Genomic DNA, 24,373 nt, shown 5'->3' with positions numbered 1-24,373 from the left:
AACCTCCGGAGGCTGAAGAAATGTGGCTTGTCAGCTAAAACCCTCACAAACTTTTACAGATGCACAATTGAGAGCATCCTTCCGGGCTGTATCACCACCTGGTATGGTGCACCACCCACACCTGGTATGGGTGCACCACCCACCCAATTGCACCACCCACAACCGCAAGGCTCTCCAGAGGGTGGTGCGGTCTGCACAACGCATCACCGGGGGCAAACTACCTGCCCTCCAGAACACCTACAGCACCCGATGTCACAGGAAGGCCAAAAAGATCATCAGGACAACAACCACCGAGCCACTGCTTGTTCACCCCGCTATCATCCAGAAGGTGAGGTCAGTACTGGTGCATCAAAGCGGGAACCAAGATACTGAAAAACAGCTTCTATCTCAAGGCCATCAGACTGTTTAAATAGCCATCACTAGAGGCTGCTGCCTATATACAGAGTCTTGAAATCATTGGCGACGTTAATAAATCGAAATAATGTTTACATATCGTGCATTACTCATCTCATATGGATATACTGCATTCTATATGTTTCTACTGTATCTTAGTCTATGCCGCTCTGATATTGTTTGTCCAAATATTTATATATTCTTAATTCCATTCCTTTACTTTAGATTTGTGTATATTCGGTATATGTTGTGAAATTGTTAGATATAGTTCACAGAGGTTTAGATGGTACAAGGATTCTCTACATTATACTTGTTTTGTCACACTGAAAATTTGAATTTTTGCATACAGGAAATGGCGCAGTGATGTCTGTGTAGTGCACCGATAACAATTTGCCATTCATTTTCTGTTTACTATTCTAATATAGAATTTTCAATAAGGCATTTTAGATTTTTATTTTAACATTGCAATTTCATTGTGGCATGAATCATGCGCACTGTTAAGAAAAACAAATGCATTTATCATTTTCACGTTCTTTTTTAGCATCGCATTTTCAAACTGACACTGATCACCCTCCATAGACCAAGGTATTTTGTGAACCAGGAAACTCAGTTCTCTCAACAATTGAGTCTAAGCATAACTGCAAACGAATTCACTAATGACGATGATGGATTTACACATATCGACGCATTTATTGGGATAGTGAGGGAATATAAAGAGCATCAGTAGATTTGGGTTACAATTGTCTTATAGTGAATACACTGCGGTAATGTAATATTTGAACTGTGTCCGTCTAGCCTTATCATGTCAGGCATATTAATCTTGGCATTTGTGATATCTATTCTATCTCATAGATATTACGTCAGAGCAAGTGTCAGATCTGCGAGGGATGAGGTGAATTTTGAGTCTGTAAATCTGAATGTAGACCTCTCTCGAGTACTCAAAAGAGTGAACGAACGTTTTTTTGTCTGTGGCCATAGATGCGAGTCTCGTCGCTGAAGAGAAGTTCATGTACCTTTTAACGTGAGTATTACTACTTTTAGCACAATTTACATGTATTTGTTTTATAAAACGATTGCCTTCAGTCTATTTTTTTTATACCAGCAGACTACCACTAGATGAGACTCAGTCAGGTTCTATAAATAGTTTCTCTCTGGAGAAACATACAAACAGTTCAGAGAGACGTCTGGCGTATTCATTACGCCTATAATGATGTAAAACATTTTTTAAACAACGAAATGGGGAGAGACCTACCTGAATTTCCAACAGAAACTTGTTTTAGTTGCGCAACAACTGTTTGGACTAATGATTACACCCCGAGGGTGTATTCATTAGATTCCATTCTAAAACGTTTCGCAACACACAAAACAGTTTACTCTAGGAACCACCAAACAGAACGAGCTGAATGTGTCCAAGAGAAACTTTTGAAGTTTCCATTTGAAGTAAACGTTTTTCAATGGAGAACATTTTGCATTGAAATCTGACTAATGAATACACCCCAGCTCAACTTAATCTTCCAAAACTGCATAAATTCTGAACTAAATCCACCAGGTCTCCAAAACTGAGGACATTGGCTCAAGCTTTATCCCCAGCATTTCTAAGATTTGGAGGGACAAGACAAGATTTCATGACCTTCAACCCTGCATTTTTACATTCAAACGAGTATCACAAAAACTCTGTTTTTGATGCAGGTAAATATGGCATACATTGTCACACATTTCAACTGCTTACTAGTCATATTACCACAGAGAGTCGTTTCATATATTTCACCAGCAGCTCTTGTGATGTGTGTGTGTGTGTGTGGTTTGATTGTGGTCACTCACTTCCGCAGCACAATTCCTGTTTTGCATTAATGACACTGAGAAGGAACAGTATGTTGATTCACACAGAGTCAGCTTGAATGCACACAGTAGACCAGGCAGATCTCAAACAATATCATGCGATTGAGGTAAATCTTAGGTCATCAGCTTCTGAGTGACTCACAGCCACTTGGTTTCTGATTCCTGCTTTCTATTCTGCTGTCAGATGATCTCTGTGAAAGGCTGGAGCTGCCCCAAATACTGGAGGAGAGGCTGAAGCAGGAATGGGCTCTACAGGAAGTACTTCTCCAGAAAGAGGACTTGCAGAGGAAGTACCAGAGTGTAAAGTTCACAGGTACTGTATGAGCGATGGTTGTCATGCAGGGAGCATCAGTCTAGCTCACAATAGACTCTTCTTTAGCTAACCACCCATTTTCCCTTGAGCAAATAGTCTGAAAGAAGAAGAAAACAACATTTAAAATATTTGTTTTTTCCCTGGCAGAGTATGCAGTGGATCTACTGTACTCTTTTACAAACTGCTCTGGATTAGACCTCATCTTTGGGCTCAACGAGCTGCTCAGGACCACTGGCAACTCCTGGGACAGCAGCAATGCCAGGACCCTCATACAGTACTGTGAATCCAAACAGTACAGCATGGCCTGGGAGCTGGGCAATGGTAACAATTACAGTTTGGTTCATTGATTGAATTGACTAAACAATTAAATAAACTAAGCAAAAACATTAATGTCCTCTCACTGTCAGCTGCGTTTTATTTTCAGCAAACTTAATGTGTAAATATTTGTATATTTGTACTTATCCAGTTGCGGCCCACTTCTTGGAGGCAGGCCACTCGATTTCGTCTCTGCGTTATATTGGCATCGAACATGTCACCCTCCCTAGGAGAGGGGGTAACCTTGATAATTTGTTAAAACGAGAGGCTGCCTGGATCTTTAACTTAAAAGACCCTTGCGCCCTTCAGTCACAACGTAGACTTTGATCTGAAGCCATTCTTGTGATTATTGTGACTTTGCCATTGTAATTGTTTGTAAGCTTGTGTAGTAAAATTAATCTATGATCGTATGTTATCCATTTGTTGTTTGTATGCTGTTCTTTGTATGACATTTTAATATTTGATAATTAACCAATGATATTAGGCCACTCTTGGCCATGATTACAGACACCTGTGTCTTTTGACACTACATAAACGAGTCATCCCACAGTGTTTGTGATTATACCCTGATGAAGACAGCTTGGCTGTCGAAACGTTGGTAAATACATTTTTGCATCTGAGCTCCTAGAGTGTGCTGCTCTCTTTTATTTTCAAGTAAATATTTGTATGAACATAAGTTTCAACAACTGAGACATAAACTGAACAAGTTCCACAGATGTGACTAACAGAAATGGATTATTGTGTCCCTGAACAAAGGGGGGTCAAAGTCAAAAGTAACACTCAGTATTTGGTGTGGCTACCAGCTGCATTAGGTACTGCAGTGCATCTCCTCCTCATGGACTGCACCAGATTTGCCAGTTCTTGCTGTGAGATGTTACCCCACTCTTCCACCAAGGCACCTGCAAGTTCCCAGACAATGGGGGGAATGGCCCAAGCCCTCATCTTCCGATCCAACAGGTCCCAGATGTACTCAATGGGATTGAGATCCGGGCTCTTCGCTGGCCATGACTGGACAGTGACATTCCTGTCTTGCAGGAAATCATGTGCAGAACGAGCAGTATGGCTGGTGGCATTGTCAGGATGAGCCTGCAGGAGGGTACCACATGAGGGAGGGGGATGTAACGCACATTGTTGAGACTGCCTAAAATGACAACAAGCTCAGTCCGATGATGCTGTGACACACCGCCCCAGACCATGACAAACCCTTCACCTCCAAATCAATCCCACTCCAGAGTACAGGCCTTGGTGTAACGCTCATTCCTTCGATAAACGCGAATCCGACCATCACCCCTGGTGAGACAAAACCGTGACTCGTCAGTGAAGAGCACTTTTTGCCAGTCCTGTCTGGTCCAGCGACTGTGGGTTTGTACCCATAGGCGACATTGTTGCCAGTGATGTCTGGTGAGGACCTGCCTTACAACAGGCCTACAAGCCCCGAGTCCAGCCTCTCTCAGCCTATTGAGGACAGTCTTAGCACTGATGGAGGGATTGTGCGTTCCTGGTGTAACTCGGGCAGTTGTTGCCATCATGTACCTGTCCCGCAGGTGTGATGTTTGGATGTACCGATCCTGTGCAGGTGTTGTTACACGTGGTCTGCCACTGCGAAGACGATCAGCTGTCCGTCCTGTCTACCTGTAGTGCTGTCTTATGCGTCTCACAGTACAGACATGACAATTTATTGCCCTGGCCACATCTGCAGTCCTCATGCCTCCTTGCAGCATGCTTAAGGCACGTTCATGCAGATAAACAGGGACCCTGGGCATTTTTCTTTTGGTGTTTTTCAGATTCAGTAGAAAGGCCTCTTTAGTGTCCTAAGTTTTCATAACTGTGACCTTAATTGCATACCGTCTGTAAGCTGTTAGTGTCTTAATGACCGTTCCGCAGGTGCATGTTCATAAATTGTTTATGGTTCATTGAGCAAGCATGGGAAGCAGTGTTTAAACCCTTTACAATGAGGATCTGTGAAGTTATTTTGATTTTTACAAAGTATCTTTGAAAGGCAGGGTCCTGAAAAAGGGATGTTTCTTTTTTTCTGAGTTTATGTCAGCTTCACACCAATGCAATGGCAACACATATTACAACTCCTCAAGGATACCATCAAAAAGTCTGACTTATGTCCATTCTGGTCCTCTAAAAATCCTGTCTCCATTCATATCAGAGCCCAACAGTTATGAGAAGAAGGCAGGGATCTGGGTGAACGGATACCAGCTGGGCCAAGACTTCATTCAACTCAGGGGGATTCTGCGGGAATCCAAACTTTACCATGACACTAGACTCTAGACTATGGACCAGACATTAGCCAACCTCGAGACCACCGGAGAGACTTAATGGAGGGGTGAGAGTTTGTCCCTTTTATGTAGCCTATACATAAGTAGCCCCAATATAGTCATATTTGACATGCTGGTGTACTAGCTAAGGCAATAGTATTGGAAGTCTCCTTAGTCAAAGTAAGAAACATATTTTCCCAAACATGAAAAGTCGTTGTTAACTGGAAAACGACTAAGACAAAGAAAGTATGAATTATTATTAATTAAAAGGATATTCTACAATTGAATTATGACATGACGTGCATACCTGTCTATATTCATGACTGAATATCACTGCCAATGCAGTAAGAGACTAATCCCTGAATAATAGGCCACTTGATTTAGACTGGTTTGTCCAGTTTATGGGCGTTTTCTATCTTTTCACAGTCGTATTATACAATAGGGTCAGAGTTATATTACTGCTTCTCTCATTTTCCTCTGGCTACAGCATGTCTATACCCAAGACTGTGGTTCAAACCTAAACTGTTAATTATAGCACCAACTCATTAGTCTCTCATCTCAACGGCACAAAGTAAATCAAACATTCTCAGGCTCTTTTCCCTATTGGGAGAACTACTTTTTTTATTTTTTATAAAAAAATAGTTTGTCCCATACATTGTATAAAAAAAAAAAATATCACCCCTCCACTGTTTCTCCAGTGGTCTCAGAGCTGGTTAATGTTGGGTCATTAGATTATTCTCACACAACCACAAATCATGTGGGATTTTATTTATTTATTTATATATACAGTACAGTATATACAGTACCAGTCAAAAGTTTGAACACACCTACTCATTCCAAGCTTTTTCTTTATTTTTACTTTTTTCTACATTGAAGAATAATAGTTAAGACATCAAAACTATGAAATAACATAGAATCATGTAGTAACCTAAAAAGTGTTAAACAAATCAAAATATATTTTATATTTGAGATTCTTCAAAGTAGCCACCCTTTGCCTTGATGACAGCTTTGCACACTCTTGGCATTCTCTCAACCAGTTTCATGAGGTAGTCACCTTCTTTCTTTCTTATTGTGTTTGTGCCAATCAGTTGTTTTGAGCATACAGAAGATAGACTTTTTTTGGTAAAAGATCAAGTCCATATTATGGCAAGAACAGCTCAAATAAGCAAAGAGAAACAACAGTCCATCATTACTTTAAGAAATTAAGGTCAGTCAATACAGACAATTTCAAGAACTTTGAAAGTTTCTTCAAGTGCAGTCGCAAATACCATGAAGCGCTATGATGAAACTGGCTCTCATAAGGACCACCACAGGAAAGGAAGACCCAGAGTTCAGCAGAGTTAACTGCACCTCAGATTGCAGCCCAAATAAATGGTTCACAGAGTTCAAGTAACAGACAGATCTCAACATCAACTGTTCAGAGGAGACTGCGTGTATCAGGCCTCAATGTAAAATTGCTGCAAAGAAACCACAACTAAAGGACACCAATAAGAAGACTTGCTTGGGCCAAGAATCATGAGCAATGGACATTAGACCGGTGGCAATCTGTCCTTTGGTCTGATGAGTCCAAATTTTATATTTTTGGTTCCAACCGCCGTGTCTTTGTGACGCAGAGTAAGTGAACGGATGATCTCTGCATGTGTGGTTCCCACCGTGAAGCATGGAGGAGGAGGTGTGATGGTGCTTTGCTGGTGACACTGTTTGTGATTTATTTCTAATTCAAGGCATACTTAACCAGCATGGCTCCCACATCATTCTGCAGGGAATCGCCATTCCACCTGGTTTGCACTTAGTGGGACTATCATTTGTTTTTCAACAGGACAATGACCCAACACACCTCCTGGCTTTGTAAAGGCTATTTGACCAAGAAGGAGAGTGATGGAATGCTGCATCAGATGACCTGGCCTCCACAATCAACCGACCTCAACCTAATTGAGATGGTTTGGGATGAGTTGTACCGCAGAGTGAAGGAAAAGCAGCTAACAAGTGCTCAGCATATTTGGGGACTCCTTCAAGACTGCTGAAATGGCATTCCAGGGGAATCTGGTTGAGATAATGCCAAGAGTGTGCAAAGGTGTCATCAAAGCAAAGGGTGGCTAGAAATATATTTTGATTTGTTTAACACTTTTTTGCTTTATACATGTTTCCATATGTGTTATTTCATAGTTTATGGCTTCACTATTATTCTACAATGTAGAAACTAGTAAACAAATAAGAAAACCCTTGAATAAGTAGGTGTGTTCAAAATTTTGACTGATATATCAAAATTATCAGTTTCTCTGGTTTTACTATTTATAGGTATTTGTTTGGGTAAAATTATTATTTTTTGTTTTATTCTATAAACTACTGACAACATTTCACCCAAATTCCGAATAAAAATATTGTCATTTAGAGCATTTATTTGCAGAAAATGACAACTGGTCAAAATAACAGCAATGTTCTAAATGACCATTTTTATTTGGGAGAAATGATGTCACTAGTTTATAGAATAAAAAATAATGTTCATTTTACCCAAACACATACCTATAAATAATAAAACCAGAGAAACTGATACTTTTGCAGTGGTCTCTTCATTTTTTCCAGAGCTGTATATAAAAAATATTGAACAATCATATCCTATTTACTTTTCATAGGTTCTTGGAAAGTGGGGCAGAAGCAATTGACGCATGCACCTGGCACCAGTAAGTTGAACTGTCTGTCCTCACCTGGCACACAGTGATGGATCAGATGTCACATGTTGCTGCTTTTCACTTTGACACAGACACTGAACAAACACAGGGTTAGTTTATTAGTGTGCTTGTAAGGTTGGGCACGTGGGGTTGTCACAAGGGGAAAGAGGAACTGTTTGTAAAGGCTTGCACTAACCAGACTTCACATGAGTCTGTCAGATGAGGGATGTACTTTTCAGTCGGAACACCATAGTAACTTTTTTTTTCTTCCATTGTTTAATTCCAAACATTTTAATGATACATATACAGCACCAGTCAAAAGTCTGAACACACCTTCATATTCAAGGGTTTGTCTTCATTTTTTACTATTTTCTACATTGTAGAATAGTAGTGAAGACATCAAAACTATGAAATAACATATGGAATCATGTAGTAACCAAAAAAGTGTTAAACAAATCCAAATATATTTTAGATTCTTCAAAGTAGCCACCCTTTGCCTTGATGGCAGCTTTGCACACTCTTGGCATTCTTTAAACCAGCTTCACCTGGAATGCTGTTCCAACAGTCTTGATGGAGTTCCCACATATGCTGAGCACTTGTTGGCTGCTTTTGCTTCACTCTGCGGTCTAACTCATCCCAAACCGTCTCAATTGGGTTGAGGTCGGTTGATTGTGGAGGCCAGGTCATCCGATGCAGCACTCCTTCACTCTCCTTCTTGGTCTACCTGCCCTCCAGGACACCTACACCACCCGATGTCACAGGAAGGCCAAAAAGATTATCAAGGACAACAACCACCCGAGCCACTGCCTGTTCACCCCGCTATCATCCAGAAGGTGAGGTCAATACAGGTGCATCAAAGCGGGGACTGAGAGACTGAAAAACAGCTTCTATCTCAAGGCCATCAGACTGTTAAACAGCCATCACTAACATTGAGTGGCTGCTGCTAACATACTGACTCGTCTCGAGCCACTTTAATAATGAAAAATGGATGTAATAAATGTATCACTAGCCACTTTAAACAATGCCACTTTACATAATGTTTACATACCCTACATTACTCATCTCATATGTATATACTGTACTCTATACCATCTACTGCATCTTGCCTATGCCGTTCGGCCATCGCTCATTCATATATTTTTGTGTATATATTCTTATTAATTCCTTTACACTTGTGTGTATAAGGTAGTTGTTATGAAATTGTTAGATTACTTGTTAGATATTACTGCATGGTCGGAACTAGAAGCTCGCTACACTCGCATTAACATCTGCTAACCATGTGTATGTGACAAATAAAATTTGATTTGATTTGACTGTCATTTCTCTTTGCTCCTTTGAGCTGTTCTTGCCATAATATGGACTTGGTCTTTTACCAAATAGGGCTATCTTCGGTATACCACCCCTACCTTGTCACAACACAAAAGATCGGCTCAAATGCATTAAGAAGGAAAGGAATTCCACAAAGTAAATTTTAACAAGTCACACGTTCATTGAAATGCATTCCAGGTGACTACCTCATAAAGCTGGTTGAGAGAATACCAAGAGTGTGCAAAGCTGTCAAGGCAAAGGTTGGCTGCTATGAAGAATCTCAAATATAAAATATATTTTGATTGGTTTTACACTTTTTTTTTTTGGTTGCTACTTGATTCCATGTGTGTTATTTAATAGTTTTGATGTCTTCACTATTATTCTACAATGTATAAAAAAATAAAGAAAAACCCTTGAATGTGTAGGTGTGTCCAAATTTTGGACTGGTACTGTATGTTTCTGTCATGTCACTTTGATTTGAAGAACTGATCTTTAATCGACTACTCTGTATTTTTATTAGTTACTATGTCAACGGAAGACACACATCTTTAAAAGATTTCCTAGACCCTGAGGTGCTAAACACTTAGCCCTGAAAACACATGAAGTCATGGAGGTAATGAAAAGATGTGGAAGTACGTGTCTAATCATAGTATATAAGATATTTTTCATTTTATAGATGAGTGCCAGTGCACAGCAATTTCACAGGAAATAAAAACGTGTATGTTTTATATTTCAGCAAAGGCAATTAACTGGTTGTCCTGTGTCTTGTATCCTCAGACCGTTGATCTGTCATCCCCTGGGAAGAAGGTGTGGCTTGGAGAGACTAGTTCTGCCTATGGAGGCGGGGCTAAGGGGCTGTCTGACACATTTGTCGCTGGATTCATGTGAGTGTGTGTGTCTGTGAGGACAGAAAGATAGACCCATTCAGAATCATACCCTGATACCACGTGAGCCGGAGTGATAATTTTAGTCTGACTTAGTCTGGATGTTGTAACAGGCAGCCTACTCATGCTGGCCAGACTCATGGCGCTCCACTGTGGGAAGAGAGACTATAGACAGCCTAGCTTTGCACGCTTAGTGCACTAGCAGCAGTTGAGTCAATTATGTTTTTGGTCTACTCTCATGGAAGGGAATCTTTGCTATTTGGGAATGTGGATTTCATTGAATTTACAGATCACCTGTCAGCATGCATCTCATGATCAATCTTTCAACCATGCCCTGTTCCAGGAAGACTTACAATAGTAGTCTCGCGTGCCAAATTATTTTAAAGGAATGCCACAAAAATGCGTGTTCTCATTGAGCATGAATATGGTTGATTGTTTCTAGATCAGATGATATGTGGCTGAATCTCATTATTGTCCCAAAAAATGTTATAGTGTCTTGAAACAGTACTGCAGGGGTAGGCAACCCTGTTCCTGGAATGCTGCAGGTACTGCAGGATTTTGTTTCAACTAGGCACCACACCTGATCAACTGAGCTAATTGATCAGTTCAGTGATTTTCTAAATTCAACACACCTGGTCCTCCTGGTTGGTTAAATCAAAAACATGAAGTGCCTGCGGCACTCCAGGACCAGGGTGGCCTACCCCTGCAGTACTATATTTGTGGTGTAAAATAACTCTTTAATGATTACAGGTGGCTGGATAAACTGGGCCTTGGTGCAAAACTTGGTTTAGATGTTGTAATCAGGCAGGTTTTGATTGGATCTGGGACTTACCACCTGGTAGATGATAACCTCGATCCACTTCCTGTAAGAGAAATTCTTGTTTATTCTCCTCATGTCTTTTTAATTCCTGAAAAAATGCCAATGATCCAAAAAATTATCTCTATCCATAGTAAAACAACATAACCTTAAAGGCCGATCAGCAAGGAAGAAGCAACTGCTCCAAAACCTGCCATAAAAAAGTCAGACTACAGTTTGCAACTGCACATGAGGACAAAGATAGTACTTTTTGGAGAAATGTCCTCTGGTCTGATGAAACAAAAATAGAACTGTTTGGTCATAATGACCTTCGTAATGTTTGGAGGAAAAAGGGTAAGGCTTGCAAGACGAATAACACCATCCCAACCGTGAAGCACGGGGGTGGCAGCAGCATGTTGTGGGGGTGCTTTGCTGCAGGAGGGACTGGTGCACTTCAAAACTAGATGGCATTGAAGGAAGGAAAATGATGTGGATATATTGAAGCAACATCTCAAGACATCAGTCAGAAAGTTAAAGTTTGGTCGAAAATGGGTCTTCCAAATGGACAATGACCCCAAGCATACTTCCAAAGTTGTGGCAAAATGGCTTACGAACAACAAAGTCAAGGTATTGGAGTGGCCATCACAAAGCCCTGACCTCAATCCCATAGAAAAATTGTGGATGGAACTGAAAAAGCATGTGCGAGCAAGGAGGCCTACAAACCTGACTCAGTTACACCAGCTCTGTCAGGAGGAAATGGACCAACATTCACCCAACTTATTTTGGGAAGCTTGTGGAAGGCTACCTGAAACGAATTGACCCAATTTCAACAATTTAAAGGCAATGCTACCAAGTACTGATTGAGTGTATGTAAACTTCTGACCCACTGGGAATGTGATGAAAGAAATAAAAGCTGAAATAAATCAGTCACTCTACTATTATTCTGACATTTCACATTCTTAAACTAAAGCGGTGATCCTAACTGACCTAAAACCGTGAATCTTTACTAGGATTAAATGTCAGGAATTTGAAAATGTATGTAAATGTATGTAAATGTATATATATATGTAAACTTATATGACTTCAACTATATATATATATATATATATATATGGAATATATATATATATATATATATATTCCAATGTTGTTTAGGCAATACTTAATGAATGTACAAGTATGTTTCATATTTGATCCCAAAACCCTGACACTAAACACAACTTGTTTACATTCTGTTTACACTTAATAATTTTGCAATTTTCTATTTTGGTACACTGGGATACAACTCTATTATAAACTTTTTGTTTTTAATATCTTTGTACGAAATTATTTTTGAAGAGAAAATAAATGCAGTAATGAATTCAAAGCGTGTCATGCTATAAAGTTCATATTCTTTGTTTAATATTCTCTTAATACCATTATTGAACTTAATTTGAATCAGTGAGGGTCATTAATGCAGACTTTATACACAGAACAGGCAGTAGAATCACCAGCTCCTGTCTGACATCACTAACATGGACGTTGATACTCCTCCTGTTCCTCCTTGTGTGTGTGATAATGTAACAGGTATTTTATAGTCCATGTATCCTGCTGGGTCGGGGTAGATGACTGCAACATCTATTTCACCTAAAATGAATCACAGACATTAAGTATTAGGGGTATTCACATTACTTATTGTCAAACAATAAACAGAGGGTAACACACAGCCTGTAAGTGTGGTACTGGGTTTATCTAGCCTGCTGTACACCTGACCTGCGGATGCTCCAAATTGTCCACAAAAGTAATCTTTATATCGTACATTTAAAAAGGTTTACAGTATTAAAAGTTATCTGCCTCTTACCACCTCGGCTGTAAACTTGTTTGCTTGTATCATCAGTACGCGCTTGTAGCAGTGGAGGTTCCTCAGAGAAGCAAGAGGAGGACCATCGTCAGTGATTTTCATAAAAATAGTAAAGCATTAAAGTGAACCTTTTCACATAAAACTATACAAAATATATTCACGTCACCAAATAATTTATTTAAACACACCGTTTTGCAATGAAGGTCTACAGTAGCCTCAACAGCACTCTGTAGGGTAGCACCATGGTGTAGACAGAGGACAGCTAGTTTCTGTTATCCTCTGGTTACATTGACTTCATTACATAACCAAGGAGGCGCGTGGTTCTCACTCCCTTCCATAGACTTACACAGTAATTATGACAACTTCCGGAGGACGTCCTCCAACCTATCGGAGTACTTGCAGCATGCCCACCCAATCAAAGGATCAGAGCATGAATCTACTATTTTATTATTTCACCTTTATTTAACCAGGTAGGCCAGTTGAGAACAAGTTTTCATTTACAACTGCGACCTGGACAAGATAAAGCAAAGCAGTGCGACACAAACAACAACACAGAGTTACACATGGAATAAACAAACGTACAGTCAATAACACAATAGAAAAGTCTATATACAGTGTGTGCATATGAGGTAAGATTAGGGAGTTAAGGCAATAAATAGGCCGTAGTGGCGAAGTAATTACAAGTTAGCAATTAAACACGGGAGTGAAAGATGTGCAGAACATGAATGTGCAAGTAGAGACACTTGGGTGCAAAAAGCAAAATATAAATGCATAACGATATTGGGAGGAGGTAGTTGGATGGCCTATTTACAAGTGGGCTATGTACAGGTGCAATGATCTGTAAGCTGCTCTGACAGCTGATGCTTAAAGTTAGTGAGGGAGATATGAGTCTCCAGCTTCAGTGATTTTTGCAGTTTGTTCCAGTCATTGGCAGCAGAGAACTGGAAGGAAAGGCAGCTAAAGGAGGAATTGGCTTTGGGGGTGACTAGTGAGATATACCTGCTGGAGCTCGTGCTATTGGTGGGTGCTGCTATGGTGACCAGTGAGCTGAGATAAGGCGCGGCTTTACCTAGCAAAGACTTGTAGATGACCTGGAGCCAGTGGGTTTGGCGACGAGTATGAAGCGAGGGCTAGCCAACGAGAGCGTACAGGTCGCAGTGGTGGGTAGTATTTTGGGCTTTGGTGACAAAACGGATGGCACTGTGATAGACTGCATCCAGTCTGCTGAGTAGAGTGTTGTAGGCTATTTTGTAAATGATATCGCCGAAGTCAAGGATCGGTAGGATAGTCAGTTTCACGAAGGTGTGTTTGACAGCATAAGTGAAGGATGCTTTGTTGCGAAATAGGAAGATGATTCTAGATGTAATTTTGGATTGGAGATGCTTAATATGAGTCTGGAAGGAGAGTTTACAGTCTAACAAGACAACTAGGTATTTGTAGTTGTCCACATATTCTAAGTCAGAACCATCCGGAGAAGTGATGCTAGACAGGCGGGCAGGTGCGGGCAGTGATCGGTTGAAGAGCATGCATTTAGTTTTACTTGCATTTAAAAGCAGTTGGAGGCCACGGAAGGACAGTTATATGGCAATGAACCTCGTCTGGAGGTTTGTTAACACAGTGTCCAAAGAAGGGCCAGAAGTATACAGAATGGTGTCGTCTGCGTAGAGGTGGATCAGAGAATCACCAGCAGCAAGAGCGACATCATTGATATATACAGAGAAAAGAGTCGGTCCAACAATTGAACCCTATGGCACCCCCATAGAGACTGCCAGAGGTCCGGACAACAGGCCCTCCGATTTAACACACTGAACTCTATCTGAAAAGTAGTTGGTGAACCAGACGAGGCAGTCATTTGAGAAGCCAAGGCTATTGAGTCTGCCGATAAGAATGCGGTGATTGACAGAGTCGAAAGCCATGGCCAGATCAATGAAGACAGCTGCACAGTACTGTCTTTTATCGATGGCAGTTATGATATCGTTTAGGACCTTGAGCATGGCTGAGGTGCACTCATGACCAGTGCGAAAACCAGATTGCATAGTGGAGAGGGTACGGTGGGATTCGAACTGGTTGGTGATCTGTTTATTCACTTGGCTTTCGAAGATTTTAGAAAGGCATGGCAGGATGGATAGTTGTCTCGAAGAGAGAAAACACAATAGTTTAACAAATGAATTTATTCAAAAATGAAGGAGAATCAAGAGACAGAGATTTTGTATTGTTTTTCACTTAAACATACTTAACTAGGGAATGCTGCTTGGTAGTTTAGACTACTCAAACACCCAGCTCAAACAGAAAGGGATGCTATGTTACCTAGCTGGCTATGGCTGTCCAACACTGGAACTCTTCCAAGTCAAGGTATGCTTTTGGTTTTATTAATTTATTGCCACAGGGGCAATACTGCGAAACTGCTTGCTGCTGACTGTACACTGATTATAGCGGGTTTACTAACGCATTAGTTATAGTAGCTACATTGCCTTCGGAAAGTACTCAGACCCCTTGACTTTTTCCACATTTTGTTATTTTACAGACTTATTCTGAACTTGATTAAATGTTTTTTGTCCCTCAAATCTACAGAAAATACCCCATAATGACAAAACAAAAACAGGTTTTTATAAATGTTTGTCAGTTTATATATAGATGCACAGCTATTTTCAGGTCTCTCCAGAGATGTTCGATCGGGTTCAAGTCTGGGCCCTTGCTGGGCCACTCAAAGACATTCAGATACTTGTCGCAAAGCCACTACTGTGTTGTCTTGGCTGTGAGCTTAGGGTTGTTCTCCTGCTGGAAGGTGAACCTTCGCTCCAATCTGAGGTCCAAAGCGCTCTGGAGAATGTCTTCATGCTCTATGTACTTTGCTCTGTTCATCTTCGCTTCGATCCTGACTAGTCTCCCAGTCCCTGCAGCTGAAAACATCCCCAACGCATGATGCTGCCACCACCATGCTACACCGCAGAGATGGTGCCAGGTTACCTCCAGACATGACGCTTGGCATTCAGGCCAGAGAATCTTGTTTCTCATGACCTGATTCTTTTGGTGCCTTTGGCAAACTCCAAGCGGGCTGTCATTTGCCTTTTACTGAAGAGTGGCTTCTGTCTGGCCAATCTACCATAAAGACCTGATTGGTGGAGTGCTGCAGATATGGTTGTCCTTCTGGAAGTTTCTCCCAACTCCACAGAGGAACTCTAATGCTCTTTCAGAGTGACCATTGGGTTCTTGGTCACCTCCCTGTCCAAGGCTCTTCTCACCCAATTGCGAGCTCTTGAAAGAGTCTTGGTGGTTCCAAACTTCTTCAATTTTAGAATGATGGATGACACTGTGTTCTTGGTGACCTTCAATGCTGCAGAGATCTTTTGGTACACTTCCCCAGATCTGTGCCTTGACACAATCCTGTCTCAGACCTCTACGGACAATTATTTTGACCTCATGGCTTGGTTTTTGTTCTGACATGCACTGTCAACTGTATATAGACAGGTGTGTGCCTTTCCAAATCATGTCCAATCAATTGAATTTACCAAAGGTCTGAATACTTATGTAAATAAGGTATTTCTATTAATTGAAATGCATTCCAGGTGATTACCTCATGAAACTGGTTGAGAGAATGCCTAGAGTGCGCAAAGCTGTCATCAAGGCAAAGGGTGGCTATTTGAAGAATCTCAAATATAAAATATATTTTGATATTTTTTAACACTTATTTGGTTTCTACATGATTCCATGTGTGTTATTTCAGAGTTTAGATATCTTCACTATTATTCTACAATGTAGAAATCAAATCAAAGTTTATTTTTCACGTGCGCCGAATACAACAGTGAAATGCTTACTTAGAGGCTCTAATCAATAGTGCAAAAAAGGTATTAGTTGAACAATAGGTAAGTAAAGAAATACAAATAACAGTAAAAAGACAGTGAAAAATAACAGTAGCGAGGGTATATACAGTAGCGAGGCTATAAAAGTAGCGAGGCTACGTACAGACACCGGTTAGTCGGGCTGATTGAGGTAGTATGTACATGTAGATATGGTTTAAATGACTGCATATATGATGAACAGAGAGCAGCAGTAGCGAAAAGGAAGGGTTGACGGGTGGTGGGTGACGGGACACAATGCAGATAGCCCGGTTAGCCAATGTGCGGAAAATAGTAAAAATAAAGAAAAACCCTTGAATGAGTAGGTGTACTAAAACTTTTGACCGGTAGTGTATGTATTATTAAAATGTTTGTGATTGAAGAATGAAAATAAAACAAATTGACATATTCTACGGTGTTCAGACTGAAAAGTACATCCTTCATCTGACAGACTCATGTGAAGTCTGGTTAGTGCAAGCCTTTACAAACAGTTCCTCTTTCCCCTTGTGACAAGCCCACGTGCCAAGCCCACGTGCCAAACATCCCAAGCAGAATGGTAAACTAACCCTGTGTTTGTTCAGTGTCTGTGTGTCAAAGTCAAAAGCAGCAACACGTGACATCTGATCCATCACTGTATGCTAGGTGAGAAAGGAAAGTTAAACTGACTGGTGCCAGGTGCATTCATCAATCGCTTCTGCCCCACTCAAAGAACTTATGAAAAGTAAATAGGATATGATTGTTCAATATTGTGTGTGTGTGTATATATATATAGCTTGTTGAGAGAATGCCAAGAGTGTGCAAAGCTTTAATCAATCAAGCTGTAATCGAGACAAAGAGTGGCTACTTTAAAGAATCTCATATATATAATATATTTAGATTTATTTAACACTTTCTTGGTTACTACATGATTCCATATAGTTTTGCTGCCTTCCCTATTATTATACAATGTAGAAAATAGTGAAAATAAAGAAAAAGCTTGGAATGAGTAGGTGTGTCCAAACTTTTGACTGGTACTGTATATATTTTTATTTTACAAAAATAGTGCACTGGGCCTTTACAACTTCTGTATTAGTGGAACAATATAGCCGTCTGCAGCACTGGATTTTTTTTCTTTTCACAAGAGTAGTGCACTGGGCCTTTACAACTTCTGTATTAGCACAGAGAGAAATATTTTTCTCTCACCCCTTTACAAAAAAAAATGCCAAAAATACTTCCCTTGTGAAAAGAAGCAGCAACAGCACAATGTGGCCACCTTGTGGTGCTATAACCCTTTCTGGGAATAGGCTGCTACTCTAAAGCAGGCCAACTGTCAGGAGTCTGACAGTCACTGCATTGTGTGACTGCTGCAGTGCTGATCCTTTTGCCTACAGCCATTTCAGATGATCTAGTTAACAACATACCATTATTATGAGTAAAAACAGGTAGATGTGAATTGACACTCATTTTATTAACCTCTTGCATACAGCTGAAGTCGGAAGTTTACATACACTCGTTTTTCAACCACTCCACAAATTTCTTGTTAAACTATAGTTTTGGCAAGTCGGTTAGGACATCTACTGTGTGCATGACACAAGTGATTTTTCCAACAAGTGTTTACAGACAGGTTATTTCACTTATAATTCACTGTATCACAATTCCAGTAGATCAGAAGTTTACATACACTAAATTGACTGTGCCTTTAAACAGCTTGGAAAATTCCAGAAAATTATGTCATGGCTTAGTCTGATAGGCTAATTGACATAATTTGAGTCAATCGGAGGTGTGCCTGTGGATGTATTTCAGGGCCTACCTTCAAACTCAGTGACTCTTTGCTTGACATGGGAAAATCAAAAGAAATCAGCCAAGACCTCAGAAACCATGAAGCACGGGGGTGACAGCATCATATTGCGGGTGCACTTCACAAAATAGATGGCATCGTGAGAAAGCAAAATGATGTGTATATATTGAGGCAACATCTCAAGACATCAGTCAGGAAGTTAAAGCTTGGTCTCAAATGGGTCTTCCAAATGGACAATGACTCCCATTGTTAGGCAGGAGACCAGACCATGTCGTGATTGTATACAGTATCTCTGGCATGGCGCACGTCAACTGAAAGCAGCGTGCTCTCCACTTTCTTCTGGTATTGTTTTATCAAACGGGAAAGTAACTCTCGACAGACACAAGAAAAAAACTACAGAAATGTTGTAGCAGCCTACTAATAAGCATTAGTGAACTGACATGCTGTATCAGTCTTATCCAAGGCTAAAATAATTTGATGTTTTTATATTAGTTTTTATTTCTATTAGTTTTAAGATTTTTTGTTTGAAATTCGGCACAGTTTCAGTAAGTTTTCAGATCTGATTTGCTCATTGTTTTGTCACGCCCAGACCGAGAGCCCTTGGGGTTCTCTATGGTGCAATAGGTCAGAGCGTGACTAGGGGGTGTTCTAGTCTAGTATTTCTATGTTGGTGTGAGTATGGCTCCCAATTGGAGGCAACTGATGATCGTTGCCTCTAATTAGTGATCATACTTAGTTTAGTCCTTTTCCCACCTGCGTTTGTGGGATATTGTTTCATTTTGGTTTAGTGCTATGTGCGCTACGAACTGCACGTTTGTTTATTCTTTGTTGTTTTTTGAAGGTTCACTTGAATAAATATGTGGAACTCCACTCACGCTGCACCTTGATCCGCTCATTATGTATACGACGAACGTGACATTTTTATTTAGTGTAAGTTTGATAAAAATCTGTATTTTGTTTTTAGTGGCGCAGCATCTCAGTGCAAGAGAAGTCACTACAGTCCCTGGTTCGAATCCAGGCTGTATCACATCTGGCCGTGATTTGGAGTCCCATAGGGTGACGCAGAATTGGCCAAGCGTCATCCTGGTTTGGCCGCGGTAGACCGTCATTGTAAATAAGAATTTGTTCTTAACTGACTTGCCTAGTTAAATAAAGGTTACATTTAAAATATGTATATATGATTTAGTTTCAGTTTTAGGGATTGAGAGAAGCATGATTGGTAGGCTAGGGGGCATTTATGTATGGTTTTTGTGTTCAAGAGTTATACCTAGTTGCCATCAGGAGACAAAAATGTCCTGACCACTCTGGGACCTGTGGTGCCACCTCTGTGTAGTTATCAAATCAAAGTTTATTGGTCGCATACACAGGTTTGCAGATGTTATTGCAGGTGCAGTGAAATACTTGTACTTCTAGCTCAGTGCAGTAATACCTAGCAATAAAAAAACATTACACACATAATCCAGAAGAATAAAATACAAAGTTATATATGAGGATGAGCCATGACTAGAATACAGTATGTAAACAGTATTTAAAGTGACCAGTGTTTAATGACTCTATGTACATAGGGCAGCAGTCTCAAGTTGCAGGGCAAAGTACTGGGTGGCAGCCGGCTAGAATGGTGACTAAGTTTCAGGGCAGGGTACTGGGCGAAGGCTGGCTAGTGGTGACTATTTAACAGTCTGTTGTCCTGGAGATAGAAGCTGTTTCTCAGTCTCTCAGCCCCAGCTTTGATGCACTTGTACTGGCTCTGCCTTCTAGATGGTAGCGGGTTGAACAGGCCGGGGCTCAGGTGGCTGAGGTCCTTGATCTTCTTGACCTTGTTGTGATACCGGGTGCTGTAGATGTCCTGTAGGGCAGGTAGTTGAGCTGACCACACCACCCTCTGGAGAGCGCTGAGGTTACGGAAGGTTTCATTTCTGTTCCAGGTGGTGATACAGCCCGACAGGAGGCTCTCAGTGGTGCATCTGTAGAAGTTTGTGATGGTCTCAGAGGGCCTATGCCAAATTTATTCTCCTGAGGTTGAAGAAGCGCTATTGCGCCTTCTTCACCATGCTGTCTGTTTGAAGGGACCATTTCACGTTGTCAGTGATGTGCACGCCAAGGAACTTGTCGCGTTGGATGGGGACGTGCTCTCTCTGCTGTCTCCTGTAGTCCACGATCAGCTCCTTTGTTTTGTTGACGTTGAGGGAGAGGTTATTTTCCTGGCACCACTCCACCGGGGCTCTCACTTGCTCCCTGTAGTCTCATTGTTGTTGGTAATCAGGCCTACTACTGTTGTGTCGTCAGCAAAAGTAATGATTTCAAATCAAATTCTATTTGTCACATGCGCCAAATACAACAGTGAAATGCTTACTTACAACCCTTAACCTACAATGCAGTTTTAAGAAAATACCTCAAAAAAGTAAGAGAGAAGAATAACAAATGATTAAAGAGCAGCAGTACATTACAAAAGTGGGACTATATACAGGGGGTACCAGTGTACCGGTGTTGAGGTAATATGTACATGTAGGTAGAGTTATTAAAGTGGCTATGCATAGATAATAACAGAGAGCAACAGCAGCGTTCCCGGGGGGGTAGCCGTTTTATTAGTCTGGGTAGTCATTTGATTAGCTGTTCAGGAGTCTTAAGAGGCTATATAGGAGCCTCTTGGACCTAGACTTGGCACTCCGGTACCGCTTGCTGTGCGGTAGCAGAGAGAACAGTCTATGACTAGGGTAGCTGGAGTCTTTGAACATTTTTAGGGCCTGATGGTATATAGGTCCTGGATGTCAGGAAGCTTGGCCCCGGTGATGTACCGGGCTGTACGCACTACCCTCTGCAGTGCCTTTTTAAAACATTTATTTAACTAAGCAAGTCAGTTAAGAACAATTCTTATGTTCAATGACTGCCTAGGAACAGTGGGTTAACTGCCTTGTTTAGGGGCAGAATGACAGATTTTTACCTAGTCAGCTCAAGGATTTGATCTTGCAACCTTTTGGTTACTAGTCCAACACTCTAACCACTAGGCTACCTGCTGCCTTGCAGTTGGAGGCCGAGCAGTTGCCATGCCAGTCAGTGACCCATCAGGATGCTCTCAATGGTGCAGCTGTAAGACCTTTTGAGGATCTGAGGACCCATTCCAAATCTTTTCAGTCTCCTGAGGGGGAATAGGTTTTGTCGTGCCCTCTTCATGACTGTCTTGGTGTGCATGGACCATGTTAGTTTGTTGGTGATGTGGACGCCAAGGAACTTGAAGCTCTCAACCTGCTCCACTACAGCCCTACCGATGGGAGCGTGGTCGGTCCTCCTTTTCCTGTAGTCCATAATCATCTCCTTTGTCTTGATGATGTTTGTGGGAGAGGATGTTGTCTTGCACCACACGGTCAGGTCTCTGACCTCTCTATAGGCGGTCTCATCATTGTCGGTGATCAGGTCTACCTACCACTGTTGTGTCATCAGCAAACTTAATGATGGTGTTGGTGTTGTGCCTGGCCATGCAGTCATGAGTGAACAGGGAGTACAGGAGGGGACTGAGCACACACCCCTGGGGGCCCACGTGTTGATGATCAGCATGGTGGATGTGTTGTTACCTACCCTTACCACCTGGGGGCGGCCCGTCATGAAGTCCAGGATGTAGTTGCAGAGGGAGGTGTTTAGTCCCAGGCCCCTTAGCTTAGTGATGAGCTTTGAGGGCACTATGGTGTTGAACGCTGAGCTGTAGTCAATTAATTGTATTCTCACATAGGTGTTCCTTTTGTCCAAGTGTGAAAGGGCAGTGTGGAGTGCAATAGAGATTGCATCATCTGTGGACCTGTTGGTGCGGAATGCAAATTGGAGTGGGTCTAGGGTTTATGGGATAATGGTGTTGATTTGAGCCATGACTAGCCTTTCAATGCATTTCATGGCTACAGATGTGAGTGCTACAGGTCGGTAGTCATTTAGGCAGGTTACCTTAGTGTTCTTGGGCACAGGAACTATGGTGGTATGCTTGAAACATGTTGGTATTACAGACTCAGACAGGGAGAGGTTGAAAATGTCAGTGAAGACACTTGTCAGTCAGCACATGTTTGGACTAGACCTCCTGGTAATCCGTCTGGCCCTGCGGCCTTGTGACAAAGGAGATGATTATGGACTACAGGAAAAGGAGGACCGAGCACACCCCCATTCTCATCGGTAGGGCTGTAGTGGAGCAGGTTGAGAGCTTCAAGTTCCTTGGCCAACAAACTAACATGGTCCAAGCACACCAAGACAGTTTAAAGGTCTTATTCACATCAGCTGCGGAAAGCTGTTTCAGTGTTACTGGCCTCGAAGCGAGTGTAACAGTATAGACTTTACGTCCGTCCCCTCGCCCCGACCTGGGCGCGAACCAGGGACGCTCTGCACACAGACAGTCACCCTCGAAGCATCGTTACCCATCGCTCCACAAAAGCCGCAGCCCTTGAGGAGCAAGGGGAACCACTACTTCAAGGTCTCAGAGCGAGTGACGTCACCGATTGAAACGCTACCAGCGCGCACCACCGCTAACTAGCTAGCCATTTCGCATTGGCTACACTAGCATAGAAGTTCGTCTGGTAGGTTTGTGTCAATGGGCAGCTCTCGGCTGTGCTCCCCTTTGTAGTCTGTAATAGTTTGCAGGCTTTGCCACATCCGACGAGTATCAGAGCCGGTTTCATAGGATTTAATTTTAGTTCTGTATTGACGCTTTGCCTGTTTGATGGTTCGTCGGAGGGAATAGCAGGATTTCTTATAAGCTTCCAGGTTAGAGTCCTGCTCCTTGAAAGCAGTAGCTCTACAATTTAGCTCAGTGCGAGTGTTGACCGTAAACCATGGCTTCTGGTTGGGGTATGTACGTACAGTCACTGTGGGGACAACGTCCTCTGTGCACTCCTCAATGCCCTCAGAAGAATCCCGGAACATATTCCAATCTGTGCCAGCAAAACAGTCCCGTAACTTAGCATCTGCTTCATCTGACCACTTTTTTACAGACAGAGTCACTGGTGCTTCCTGCCTTAATTTTTGCTTGTAAGCTGGAATCAGGAGGATATAATTATGGTCAGATTTGTCAAATGGGGAGTGAGGGAGAGCTTTGTACGTGTCTCTGTGTGTGGAGTACAGGTGGTCTAGAATTTTTGTCCCTCTGGTTGCATATTTGACATGCTGATAGAAATGAAGTAAAACTGATTTAAGTTTCCCTGCATTAAAGTCCCCAGGCACTAGGAGCGCCGCCTCTGGATGAGCAATTTCCTGTTTGCTTATGGCGGTATGCAGCTCATTGAGTGCGTTTTTTTAACGCCAGCATCAGTCTGTGGTGGTATGTTGTCGTGGAAATTCTGTACAGAGAGAGATGGTCATTTCTTCAAACAATTATCTTTATTTAATATTGAATAATTATTGCAATAAAGAGGCTGCTGTTCTGTCCTGCCAATAGAGTGTATAACCCGCCAGCTGTATGTTTTTAATTTCGTTGTTAACGGGGATCTGGGTCTGGTCGGGTGTCTGTATTTTATCCCTCCCATCCGACTCATTGAAGAAGAACTCTTCATCCAGTTTGAGGTGAGCAATCGCAGTTCTGATGTCCAGAAGCTCTTTTCGGTCATAAGAGACTGTAGCAGCCACATTATGTACAAAACAAGTTACGAACAAAGCAACAAAAAAAAAATATATCCTAGTTGGTTAAGAGCCGATAAGACGGCAGCCTTCCCCTCCGGCGCCGTCACAATTTAAAAAAAATACAAATAAAAGGTGCATGGCCAAGCAATCATATCAGAGAGTACAGGAGGGGCTGAGCATGCCCCCGTGATGAGGATCAGTGTGGTGGAGGTGTTGTTGCCTACCTTCACAACTTGGGGTCGGCCTGACAGGATGTCCAGGACACAGTTGCATAGGGCGGGGTTCAGACCCAGGGCCTTGAGCTTAGTGATGAGCTTGGAGGACACTATAGTGATGAAGGCTGAGTTGTAGTCGATGAACAGCATTTTTACATAGGTATTTCTCTTGTCCAGGTGGGATAGGGCAGTGCAATGGCTATTGCGTCCGTGGATCTCTTGGGTGTCAGGTAAGGTGGAGGTCATATGGTCCTTAACTAGCCTCTCAAAGCACTTCATGATGCAGTGCTTTGAGAGCGATAGTCATTTACTTCAGTTACCTTCGCTTTCCT

General features: G+C 41.7%; 1 pseudogene; it reads left to right on the top strand.

Annotated features, from left to right (window-relative positions):
• The first annotated feature begins 317 nt into the window (after window positions 1-317).
• Window positions 318-11,069, top strand: LOC112257516 (annotated as a pseudogene).
• Window positions 11,070-24,373: the final 13,304 nt, after the last annotated feature.

The sequence above is a fragment of the Oncorhynchus tshawytscha genome, linkage group LG09, assembly GCF_018296145.1.
Source record: "Oncorhynchus tshawytscha isolate Ot180627B linkage group LG09, Otsh_v2.0, whole genome shotgun sequence".
NCBI lineage: Eukaryota > Metazoa > Chordata > Actinopteri > Salmoniformes > Salmonidae > Oncorhynchus > Oncorhynchus tshawytscha.
The sequence above is the reverse complement of the archived record's forward strand: the minus strand, read 5'-3'. Positions and strand labels throughout refer to the sequence as shown.